At 43.5% G+C, this 12,680-nt stretch overlaps 1 long non-coding RNA gene across 3 annotated transcripts; it reads right to left on the bottom strand.

The window, feature by feature from the left end:
• Positions 1-7,805: 7,805 nt before the first annotated feature.
• On the bottom strand, positions 7,806-8,579 carry LOC119657725. Of its 3 annotated transcripts, none has more exons than XR_005250161.1 (3): positions 8,388-8,579; positions 8,054-8,188; positions 7,806-7,972 (listed from the first exon to the last, which is right to left on the bottom strand). It is a non-coding gene; the product is annotated as an uncharacterized LOC119657725 (long non-coding RNA). The 3 variants fall into 3 exon arrangements; XR_005250162.1 differs by having other exon boundaries at positions 8,374-8,579; XR_005250163.1 differs by having other exon boundaries at positions 8,315-8,579.
• Positions 8,580-12,680: the final 4,101 nt, after the last annotated feature.

The raw sequence follows: 12,680 nt of genomic DNA on the forward strand, positions 1-12,680 counted from the left end.
ATCAGGCAAGTGCAATGAGCAGTTAACCCGTCAGAAGCCAACAATGTGTTAAATTGGAATGAAAAAATTACCATTGAAGAATACTAAGATACTCCATGTATCCACCTAAAGAATAAGATGGTTCTATTCGATACACATACCTCAAGCTGGTCAGGAGGAACCTTCAGGTGAGAAAGAAAACCTGACTAGTTTGATCGATCTCGTCAGTCTAGTCCAATTAGATAGATATTTTGATCGCCCAGATGTATGCAAAATGAGGAATGAACAGTTCAATCTGTATAACAGTTATACATACGAATTTCCCCTATCACTGGAAATCTCCAATTTCCAATTGCGATTGCCGACTATCCGAAGAGCAAAGAAAAATAATTTTCATTTCATTCTATTTCACTCTTGATGATATCGAGCAAGGTTTTAACATTTTCTGAGATAGCTGCTTTTCAGATTAGGAGTATTAGAACATAGAATTGCGTCAAGCATTATCCTAGTTCCGGCTAAAAAGGAGTTGATATACCCAAGAAAACCTATAGAAAGGAAGATTTTTTTCAAATGTTTGCTTTAAAGAGTGTACGTACTATAACTGCGTCAAAAACCGGATAATAGAGGAGACAAGGTACAGAAATTCATAGATATGTAAGCACAGGACTTACTATTTCTGTACATTTAACAGTCGATAACGTCAGCCAACATCAGTTGACGCAACACCAGTCAGAGAGGCTCGTCCTGTACTTTCCGGGGAGAGCTTAGTACATGCAAGTTTTAAGATACATGTCACCGATAAACCAATTAAGCAGAGACTTTTTTCATTTGTCCGCCATTGTTAAACGCTCCAAAAGGGATACTAGCCTCGTGGTATTTTTCAGATTTTGCAACTAAGTAGTGCGTGAAAGAAACGATCACTTTGCAGCCACAGAATGTTAGAAAGCACTCGCATAAATGTCAAAATTGATGGGAAGTGCGAGTCAAGACCAGATACCTCACATGACTATATTTGGTGAAAAAATACTTTACCTCTGCCGGTTATCATGTATGGCGATCCCCCTTTTACCGAAGAACGTAGAACAATCTTACACATCCATTTAGGAGAAGGTCTTCTCTTCTTCGATCTCCACCAATTTCAAAAACGGTCAAGAATTAAAGTGAATAAAGCATATTAAATGCTAATGGCGAAGGAGTGGTTGAAAGGACTAATTCAGACAAGGCCTGTGGAGACTGGGGCCATGATATGGAGAAAACACCATTCACGCAGCTTCTACGGATGTCGTAAACTGTCACGACAATGTCGCAATGACGCAAGGGATGCCTAACAACAGACCACTAAACAAAGGAGTGCGAAAGAAAGATGATGATCCGCCAGGGAATTAGCAGAAGCCTATGAGCAAAAAAGATCCACTTGCAGTTTTGAAGAATGGAACTAAAAGTACGGAAGGGAAGGGCAATCGAAGCGAAACCGAAGGGAAACGGAAACAGTGGATAGACCAAGGTCTTTAACAAAAAGATGAAGAAGAAAACAAAAGGATAATTTGCCCAGAGGTACCCCCAGCAAGGGCAATCTCTCATCTGTACTGCGTTGAAAAGGAAACCGAGAGAATAATCCATTGTGAATTTAAGGAAAGCCTATCGTAGTACTCAAACCACAAGCGAAAGTAGCGCTGTCATTATTGTCGACCGGAAACGTTGGAATCGGATGGTTTGTCTGCCATTTCAGAGGGCAGACTTGATTAAAAGACTGTTTCAAATGCCTCATGGTGTGGGAAAATTCCATATTGCCAAGAAGTGCAGTTGCGACTCCATTGAAGAAATGAAGGTTATTCAAACAAACTTCATTTACGGTTTACTTGCGGCACGCCGTTTCCAAGCTATACAATGCACATTGAGTGAGCAGTGAATTTTTTTGCACATGTACGGCTACTACGCCCACCCAGGCTCACGTAATCTAAGTTTCAAGACATGATGAAGTCCTGTTCCTAATTGGGGATTTTTCGCAGTTAGATACCGTTGTGGCCAGCGAAGGTAATGTAAACACCTTTCGGAAAGGCGGGTCTGCCTGTATCGTAAACCTGACCTTTTCCAGACGGTACCCATGGCGATCGCATTATTTTTGAACTGCAGAGAGACCACACGACTTGCAGCAGAATGCTCGAAACGGAGAAGGACATCGTGCTGGCCTAGTAAAGTATGGAAAGAGCAAACCTTTATGGAAGTGAGGAGAAGGCGCTAAGGGCGCACTCACTAAATGAAAATTGAAACGCTTACCAACGTAGAAAGTGGGTCTGTTCTTCACTCTTTCTTTCAAAGATAGAGGACGCAACTCGGAAAGGTGAGTACGAAAGGGGGGGGGGGGGGGGTGTGTGTGTGCACCCGGTACTGTGCGGTACTGTGCACCTTTCCAAAAACTTTGCGCTGGTGTCAGAGACCATAGTGTCGACGAAACTTTAATTAAGTGGGTCTATGCTATGCTATCGCAGAGATTGTTCTGTGCTGAAGTTGGTATTAATAGAACACTACAAGTAACGAAAAGTTGCCGCCAAGTAGGTGTGCTATCGCCGCTTCTGTGGAGTATGTCGGTGGACTGACTAATATCTGTAAAATTTTCCAATACAAGCCTAAGTCAGCTGCTTTTGCTTGCCCTCGTGCCGATAGTAGTAATGTGGATATATGTTGCTATCATTAGGATAATCTTCGCATACGTATTCTCGTGCGTTAAGATGAAACAAAAGAGTTTTCACTTTAGGCTGGCCTCACTGCAAAGAACTGTGAATGATTCCAACACTCAGCGTAGTTCTAAATACAGCACCCAATTTGCAGGCTTGGGTTTATTTATTCAGACCACTACAATGAGCCCACAGACTTATTCGATTAGGTCTGTGGGGAAATAACAGAAGTAAGGTGGTCAAAGGGTAGTATAGGTCCCGGGACAAAATATGGATTGGTACTTAGACTTTACAACCACGAATCCGGCAACGACAACGGAATAACGATTTGCATATTTTCTCATGGAACGTGCGCTCCCCGTGATGGAGCTGCCAATACCCTGTGCCAATATAAGGCCTAATGTAACAGCATTGCAGGATATGCCTTGAACAGGGACCGGTTTCCTGAAGAAGAGCCATTACACCATATATTATAGCGGTCATCCAGTAAACCATGTGTTCGGAGTAGGTGTTTTAGTCAGCCAAAAGATGAAACCTGCTGTTATAGGCTTTGAAAATATAAGCGAAAGGATATGTACTCTGCGCTTGTGAGGAAAATTTAGAAATATAAGATTCATTAACGTTCATGCTCTTACAGAGGAGATTACAGAGTCGGAAAAGGATACTTTCTACGAGGCAGTTGAGTGGACCTTCGAAGCCTGTCCCAAGTATGTAACCAAAATCATACTTGGAGTTAAGTAGGGGCGCCTGAATTCTGGCGATACGTCGGCTTCCATGGCTTACATGGGAATACCAATGATAATGGACTGCGGATTATTCAGTTAACAGTATCGCACGAAGTGGTTGTTGGAAGTACTTGGTTTGCACAGAAAGCGGTCCCCAAACATACCTGGGCCTCTCCAGCCCTCCGTAACACCTAGGCACACTAGACAATACCTTCAACGTGCCGAACTATCTCTTGCGGATTTTGAGGGACTATCTGAGGAACCGCTCCCTGCTCTATGAAACACTAGAGGGTCAAAGGTGGATGGAGGTCACGTCGGGGGTAGCACAGGGATCCATCCTAGAGCCGGACCTCTGGAACGCTACCTATGACAGTCTACTTAAACTCGACATGCCAGAAGTGTCGCGCCTGGTCGGCTACGCAGATGATGTCGCAGCGCTTGTTGCTGGACGCACTGTCGAACAGGCGCAAACCAGACTCGGCATATTGATGCGACGGGTAAGCGGATGGATGACTACTCATGGTTTCAACCTTGCACTGGAAAAAACCGAAGTAGTCATCCTGACTAAGAAGAGAATTCCGACCCTGCGACCCCCCCCCGGGTTGACTCTTGACTCAAAGATGAGCTTTTCTGAGCAAATCCAAGCAGCAGCGAACAAGGCTGCGGCTGGAGTTTCGGCGTTAAGTAGGCTAATGGCAAACATTGGGGGTCCTACGTCTAGTAGGCGACGTCTCCTGATGAGCTCAACGCAGTCTGCCCCGCTCTACGGCGCAGAGGTACGGGCTGGCGCTCTTAACAAGGAGGTATATCGTAGACGCCTCGCGCAAGTACAGAGACGGGGAGCTTTACGGGTGGCGTCTGCGTACTGCACAGTCTCTGAACTGGCCGTGATGGTGATCGCGGGAGTTATCCCCGCTGCCCTTCTTGCTAGGGAGCGTCAAGCCATATACAAGCGCAAGGGAGATGAGCCAAGGGAGGTGGTTGCTCGTGAAGAACGGCAACACACTCTAGACGAGTGGCAGCTCTCTTGGCAAAATGAAACTAGAGGCAGATGGACTGCGCGGCTCATCGGCAACTTAGGTGCGTGGCTGAATCGGAAGCATGGTGAGACTGACTATTTCCTTACCCAATTTTTAAGTGGGCATGGAAATTTTCAGTCTTACCTGCACAAGATTGGAAAGGCGCGTTCTCCGGATTGTGTGTTTTGCAATGGAGTTGTGGACGATGCCCACCACATTTTTTTTTCTTGTGGAAGGTGGGATGGGGTTCGTCAGCAGCTCTATTTAAACACAGGGAATCTCTCTCCAGACAACATTGTGGAAGAGACGCTGAGGACTGCTGACAGCTGGAACCGTGCTGCCCATTACGTTCGGGCCCTTCTCGTTGCTAAGAAGATAGAACTCGACCGGTGGAGGAGCCGGATGGCAGGGGGTTCCTTGAACTGACAGTTCCCTTCCTCCTCTCTCCTCCCGTTGGTGAAGGGAATTCCCTGATTTGAAGGCTCCGCAAGGCGGGAGAGTTCGGGGGCTGGCCCGAAGTAATGTGACAAACGGTTCCAGGCTAGCTCTCTGACGATGGGGAGGTGTTTAGTTGGTAGTCCGACGACGTACCGAATCGGGAGTCCAACACTGTGTGCGTAAATGCATTCACCTACCCTACCCCAAAAAAAAAAAAAAAACACCTATGAGGGAGAAGAAACATCAACAAATGATCTTCAGAATTACCTAAAGAGCATTATCATTGATACGGCCACAAACATACTTGACGCCAGTCTCAAAAAAAACGTAACGGAAGAATGTTGCATACCGAGTACTGTTGCATTCTCAAAAAAATGCGGGGCTCGTAGGAAGTTACCACAAACTCCGTTTAGCGGACAAGGGACTTCAAATATGAAAAAAGGAAGGTTAGGAGAACCAACAGGTCTGTGAGCTCGAAAAGTAGAAGAGCAACCGCGCCAGGTGCGGAAGTTTTACCAACAAGTCAGAAGAATGAAGCCATACACACCTCGATGCTTACCCTGCTGAGACCAAGAGGGAAATCTGATTCCCGACAGAATGGGCATATTGGAGCGATGGGTTGAGTATTTTGATGAACTGCTTTACAACCAAAATATCGGCGAGTTGGAGGTCCCGGCAGAAGATCATTGGTCCATAGTAAAGAGGCTTCACTCCAGGGAAATCAACAACAGATCAGATTTTTTTTCTGCGGGAAGCGATGGGAACACTGCTGGAATATCGGCATCAGTTGCACCACCTTTTTATCGATAGCATAGCCAGGGTGTGTCCGGATAGCTGAGTGGTTAGAGCGCAAGGCTGTCGTACGAAAGGTCGCGGTTCAAATCTCACACAGTGACAGTGGAATTTGTATCGTGATTTGACGTCGGGTGCTAGTCGACTCAGCTGTAAATGAGTACCTAAGTCAAATCAGGGTAATAATCTCGGGCAAGCGCAATGCTGACCACATTGCCTCCTAGTGTACCGTTACGGTCTTTAATGAAGTGCTCTAACACACTTGAAGGCCCTGATCCAACATGGATTGTTGCGCCAACGATTATTATTATTATTATAGCCAGGGTAAAACTTTACACGGCCATGAGATAATTCGGTATCCCAACGAAATTGATAAGACTGACTAGGCTGACACTGACCAATGTGCGAGGCCACATGAAAGCATCAGGATCACTCAGGAGGCCTTTCAACATCAACAATGTTCTAAGACAAAGGGATGCCCTCTTCAACCTGACCCTGGAGAAAGTGATACGCGATGCGACGTAAATTTCTTCAAATTCACCCAACTACTGGCTTACGCGGACGATATTGGCATTATGGGAAGAAAAAACCGAGATGTACCTTCAGCCAAATCGAATAGATGGCGCGAGTTCTTGGACTACACATTATTGAAGGCAAGATGAATACATGGTGACAACGTCAGCCGCAAAAACCAAAGAACCAACAACATCAAATCGCACGGGTCAAACGTGAAGCATAAAGATAGGAGACTACAACTTTGAGTCCGTTGAAAATTTCTACTATCGCGAGTCGAAAATCACAACTGATAACAGCGATGACGATGAAATGCGTGCACGGTTGTTGGCTGCCAACAGATCCTATTTCAGCTTATGAAAACTGTTCCACTGCTCCGCTCGAAACGTCTCACAGGGTGAAAGCACTTACTGTGCAAGGCAATGATCTTATCAGTCCTCATGTATTCCTCGGAAGCCTGGGTTCTTATAAGAAAAATTGCGAACTCTTCGGTGGAAAGCTTGCAACTGTCGACCCACATGCGGTAAATTACATTCCTGTACCGTGAACTTAAAACCTAAAAGAAGGGTGCAAAAAATTTTCATCCAATATGGCCATATGGGGTATTAAATGAAAGGTATCGATTAGTTGCTTTCGAAACAGTATTAGTTTCGACATTGCATTGTAAAGGGAAGGAATGCAGTTGTCCGAGAAGAGTCAATTACTTCAAGGACTTATTCTCAGAAACTACCCAATATGGAAATTTCAAAAAAATTGTGGTTCACCCTAGTTTACCCTAGATCCGAAATTGTGCAAATTAAAGGACTTAATATGAAGCATTATACTGGAAAGATTGCTGAAAAACCAACTATTATTAAAAAAAGTTACAGTGGTCAGTACCACAGACCTTCGCGTCAATCGATGGAGAATGTGATCGGTCGTGGATCTTCCGTCTCGATCGCGATACTCGGACGAGCCGTTATTTTCTTATTTACTTTAGTCGCGATATTCAGTGTGGTTCACACATCGGTTTAGGGGCAACTGAAATTTTCAATAATGACAAGTGTGGGACCAAAGTGTTCAAAGTAACCCACACATTCCCGAGCCTGGATGTCAAGAGGCTAGCAAATGAATATCAACAAAACACTTCGGTGGAACTTCAAGGCAGACCTCCGCAAATTTTTTAGGTTTTTAGGATAGCTCCCCCGTCTTAGTTGACTCCGACTAAACAGGATTGTCTTACGCCATCGCAATACCATTGTGGCGCTGACCTTTGCGATGATAACTTCCAACAGAGAAAAACGGTCTGTAATCAGTTATGTCACATTGTCCAAAACCTAGCGACCGCATTCTGCTGATTGGAATTTTCCTTGGTTTTTCATCAAAGTTTGCTGATCGTGAGATTCTTAGCATTCCTCTCCAATTTAAAAGGTGCCCGTCCTCGGGACCATTTAACTCATCAGCCTGGGAAGAATCTATGAGGCGGTTTTCCGTTGGATTTCTTATAATACGCAGTTTTTCGATCCAAAGACAAGGAGTTGCCCTTTGTCATTGTTGACATCGAAAGGTTTTACCGATATTCACAAGGTTAGCCCTTATATAATTGATAACGCCTTCTATCACTTGAAGGTGTAATTGGGAACTTTTCACCATTGGCATCAGAACATAAACCAAAAGGCTTTCACACAACAACCAAACATGATGTATTAGGCACGACTTCCAATTGAATACATGGGACACAGCACAATAACAAACAATGTCCATTGACCGATCACTTTATTACAAAGCCGAAACTAATATTGAGTATGCGAAGCTAGTTGGCATCTGGTTTGTTTAAATGTGAACTCGGTATCTGAAGATCAAATAATTTAACTTTCTCTTTTTTGTCTTTTTCCGGAAAATGTATTCATGAAGTTTGTACGCTTGCCAATACCTGAAAGTATCTCTCCAATACCGTGTATTTGTGAAGTTGCCTTTTCTTCTATCGCTCTTTACTTTTTCCAGACACAGAAAAACGTGTTAAAAGACTTTCCTTCTGATGACCATATTGCATACATACTTTTCCTAACTGGAAATGATAGCGAAAATCGCCGAAATACCTGATTTTTTATGCATTTCATTACTAGAATTTTTCAGTGCAAAATAGGAAAGCCAATAACCAAGAAAAAGATCCAACATTTTTGATAAGACTAACTTTGGTTATGAAGTGCTAAACAGGTATCAACAAACGCCAATTATTATCTAATTAATTACGTTTTCCCGCTTACTGGACCAATGCAATTGGTGCCCCTGATGCACACAGCAGCGACTGGAATTAGTGGTAAACAGGCTCTGACCGCAATTTATTGTGTAGGATGTTAATGGTGCGGAACTAAATACGTGGATATTATCCAATCTCCTCACGAGACTTGTAAACTTGTTGCACAGGTGACACGCGAAATCTTTTCAATCAGTCTGACCACAAGGCTGTCTATGCATGGGGCTTATATACGTATCCACTTTATAGTTTTGAAACTATGCGACTTTGCATGCCAGTTCGAATTTGAAAAAAATTGTTAAGCGTGAAATGAACGTGTGTATATACCTTGCCATGTTGAGCTTCATAAATTAAACTAATTTGCGCTGATGAATTGGAGCAAAAGGCGTGTTGCTTAACTTTCGTATAAATTTGTTTACAAGTTTAACCTGAGTAACGGCTTTTCCCTTATTTACTTATATCTATTTAAAACGTTAATTATAGATTGATAGGATTGATTAGACTTAGGAAGGTGTGGGTAATTTCACAAGAGCAGCGGCTCTGATTGCTAAATTGGTTAAGACGAATACTGGAAGTAAAGATGTATACATCCACGTAGATCTTTTTCTGATTTACATTTTCAGGTTATCCTAGGCAGTTAGATTCGGTTGATCTTACCTACGATAAGGGCGCGTTTAGTGTGGAGTAGTTGAGTGGACAACTCGTCAAATCGTCCGACATGAAAATTTTTCATTGCTTGAAAAGGGCTACGTTATCAGCGCAGGACATATGAAAATTCGGAAGTAATTAGGAATTTTATCTGTAGGAAAATCACGACCATGTTACCACCTTACCTTTTCCACTTTCCTGTTTATCAATTCAATTTTACTGCTATGAGTCTTTATCAATTGACAGCAAATTGGGCGCTGGGGTTTGGTTAGGCTGGGATGTTGAAAGATTGTAAAATCGAGTTAACAGGAAATAATATTTTTTCTTAAAATAATACTTCCATAGCCATGAAGAAAGGCTAACTTTTTATTGGCTACAATGGCAATTTTTCTTATAAGGTTGAAGTGTATAACGCATAGGGTGAGCGATTGATATGAGGCCTTTTCTTTTGTACGGGTTCTCACCTCAATTTAGAGTTATTGTTCTCTTATAACAATATCTCGATTACAACTTAAAATCCACAATTCGGTCATAATAATTCCAAAAGTTACGTTCTGACTTCAATTCCACCATTTGTTTAACTTTTAGTCAACTCTTCCTCTTTTCTTAAGCTTTTGTCCCGTTCACAGGCGGGGTCGGCTCATCGTGATCGGTTGCGGTATTTTGTTTTATTAATAGCCTGATCTGAATGCAATCGCTAGGCTTTCAAATCCCAATCTCGCGTATCAAGCCACCGTTGGTTTGGACGGCTTTTTGGTAGCTTACCATCGACTTCGATGTACAGACCAATCTTAGCAAGTGAATTTTCGTTAGTGTGAATTGCGTGACCACACCATCGAAGACGTCCCTCTCATAGTTTTTCTACGATCGATGCAACCTCAGATCGATCGCGGATATCATCATTTCGGATATGAGCAAAACGCGCCACGCCACTGGGCCAACGCAACATCTTCTTCTACATTACCGCAAGACGCTGTTCATTGTATTTTATAGTCGGCTAACACTCAAAACCATAGAGAGCCGCTGGACAGACGACATAGCAGTAAATTTTAGATTTGAGGCGTTCGTTCATACGTCCATCACAAAGAACACCAGTTGTAGAACGCCACTTCATCAAGGTTGCTAGCATTGACCCGAGACGTTCAAATTATTGAGTACTGGGCAGGTCACTACCGCTGACAGTGATTGTACCTACTCCATAGGAATCGGTCGTCATTTCATTTTTTCATTCATGTTCAATCTGAGAGGGTATTGCATGAGGCGATCATTCCATTTTTGGGGAAGTTGCTCGAAATCATCCTTGATTTTTGACGCTAGGAAAACATCATCTGCATAAAGCAGTGTACAGGGCATAGTGACATTGGATGTCTTGTGTAACAGTCTCCATAACAAGGGCAAAGAGGGGTAGCGAGGGGGCGTTTCCTTCTTGAACACCAACAGAAAAATGAAGTGATTTTGATACACCCATCACACTTCGAACTTGACTTTTCGGATCGTGGTAGAGCAACAACGGTCTACGACAAGGGGACCCCCTATCATGCGTCCTTTTTAACCTGACCCTCGAGAAAGTGATCCGTGATGTTGAGGTAAATGCAAGAGGTACAATCCTCTTTAAGTCCACCCAACTACTGGTCTATGCTGATGGTATCGACATCATGGGAAGAACCACCCGAGACGTGGAAACTGCCTTCATCCAGGTCGAGCAGGCTGCGCAAGATCATCAATATATAGTGGCAACGTCAGCACCGAAGACGAGTCAACTAACAACATCAAACCACACTGGTCAAACACAAACACGAAGAAGAATAAGGATAGGATAATACAACTGTATCTTCTATCTAGGGTCGAAAACCACAACCGATAACAGCTACGATGATGAAATCCGCGCACGGTTGTTGTCAGCCAACAGAACCTATTTCAGCTTACAGAGACTGTTCCGCTCGAAACGTCTCACCATAGGGTCAAAAATCTTACTGTACAAGACTATGATCTTGCCAGTCCTCATGTATTCCTCAAAAACTTGGGTTCTTAGCAAGAAAAATTGCGAACTCTTGGCCGCGTTCGAGAGAAGAATCCTCCGAAGAATTTTTGGCCCCCTACATGAGGATAGACGTTTCCGTAGCTTACACAATGACGAAATCTATGAGCGATACCATGACCGTCCGGTTGTGGATAAAATCCGTCTCAATAAGTTGCGGTGGACGGGTCACTTAATCCGTATGGATGAGGATGATCCCACCCGAAAAGTCTATAAGGGCAATATCTATGGTAGAAAAAGAAGACGAGGCAGACCCTGCCTAAGATGGAGCGATGGTGTAGGTCAGGACGCGAGACAGCTTTTAGGGATATCGAATTGGTGGACCTCGGCGCAAAACCGGGATGTCTGGAGTTCCTTATTAAGGCAGGCCTAGACCAGATACCGGTTGTTGTTGATGATGATGATGGTAGAGCAACTGGACCCAACGCAAGAGTTATTCCGGCACTACGTGCTGCCGTAGACTATACCGGATGAGTTCATGTGGCATACGGTGAAATGCTTTCTCTAGATAAAAAAATTCTATGTAAAGGGGGCAACGCTTCTCACGGTGTTTCTCAATGAGTAACTACGCAGCGTGTATTGCGGTAATAGTTCCGCAATTCTTGAGAAATCCGGCTTGATTCACTGTTATTTCAACGATTTCCCGAATACGATTGTCAAGAATGCATCCAAAAATCCTCATGATATGGGAAAGTAACCGGATCAGACGTAATTTGAACATTCTGCTGGGCTACCATTCTTTTTCCATGCTGGCACTGTGGTACTTTCTTGCCAGTCAGATGGTGTTCTACCTTCCTTAATAACCCGATTAAGGAATTCACTAAGCCATAGTGTTGGGTTTTATTGCTTCTTCTACTTCAGTGGCGCTAACAGATGGAATTGCTCCAAATATCGCCAATGTTTGTAGAAGTTCCGTTGAAATATGCTGGAAGTATTTTCGTCATTTATCCGTAGTAGCTCGACGGTGGGGTGTAAAGTACCGTTCTTTTCATTAACAAATTGTGCGTTGATCTCTCTCGTCATACCAAGTATCCAATTTATAGTAAGGGTCTTTGTAATGGGCCGCTAGTGTACCAGCGATCGCTTTCTTTACATCCCGATTGAAATTCTTGTAAATTTACCAACTTATGGTAAAGATGTTTCTTTTCACGGATCTTCATTTAGACATCGCCATTCCAAAGCTAAGTATCTTGAACGATGAACCGCTTACTTGGCTTGGTGAGCCCGATGCTTGCGTAGGCGCGCTTTGAAAAAGGGAGTTTTTCCTTGGTTGGTAATCGCGTAAGGAAGATGCCCTATTCTTTTTTGGCCCGAAATCGTGTGTGTATGTGTGTGGTCAATATTGAGGTGCAGTGATCAAATAACGACGCCTTCTGAAAATACAGTCGATTTGTGTTTTGTTGATCCCACTGTAAAATGTAGGAAGGTGAGAAAATCGTTTGATGAACTATTTATTCATAATTGCAAGGTAATGAATGACCGCGAAATCGACTATCCGCTCGCCACCCTCATTGGGCGCTTCAAACTCTTTTCTCCACCTTGTTACCGTGTGACTTTTCACCTACATCACCATTTAGGTCGCCTGTAACGGTGACATAACCATCAGCGAGCATTGTT

The sequence above is a fragment of the Hermetia illucens genome, chromosome 5, assembly GCF_905115235.1.
Source record: "Hermetia illucens chromosome 5, iHerIll2.2.curated.20191125, whole genome shotgun sequence".
Classification (NCBI taxonomy): Eukaryota; Metazoa; Arthropoda; class Insecta; order Diptera; family Stratiomyidae; genus Hermetia; species Hermetia illucens.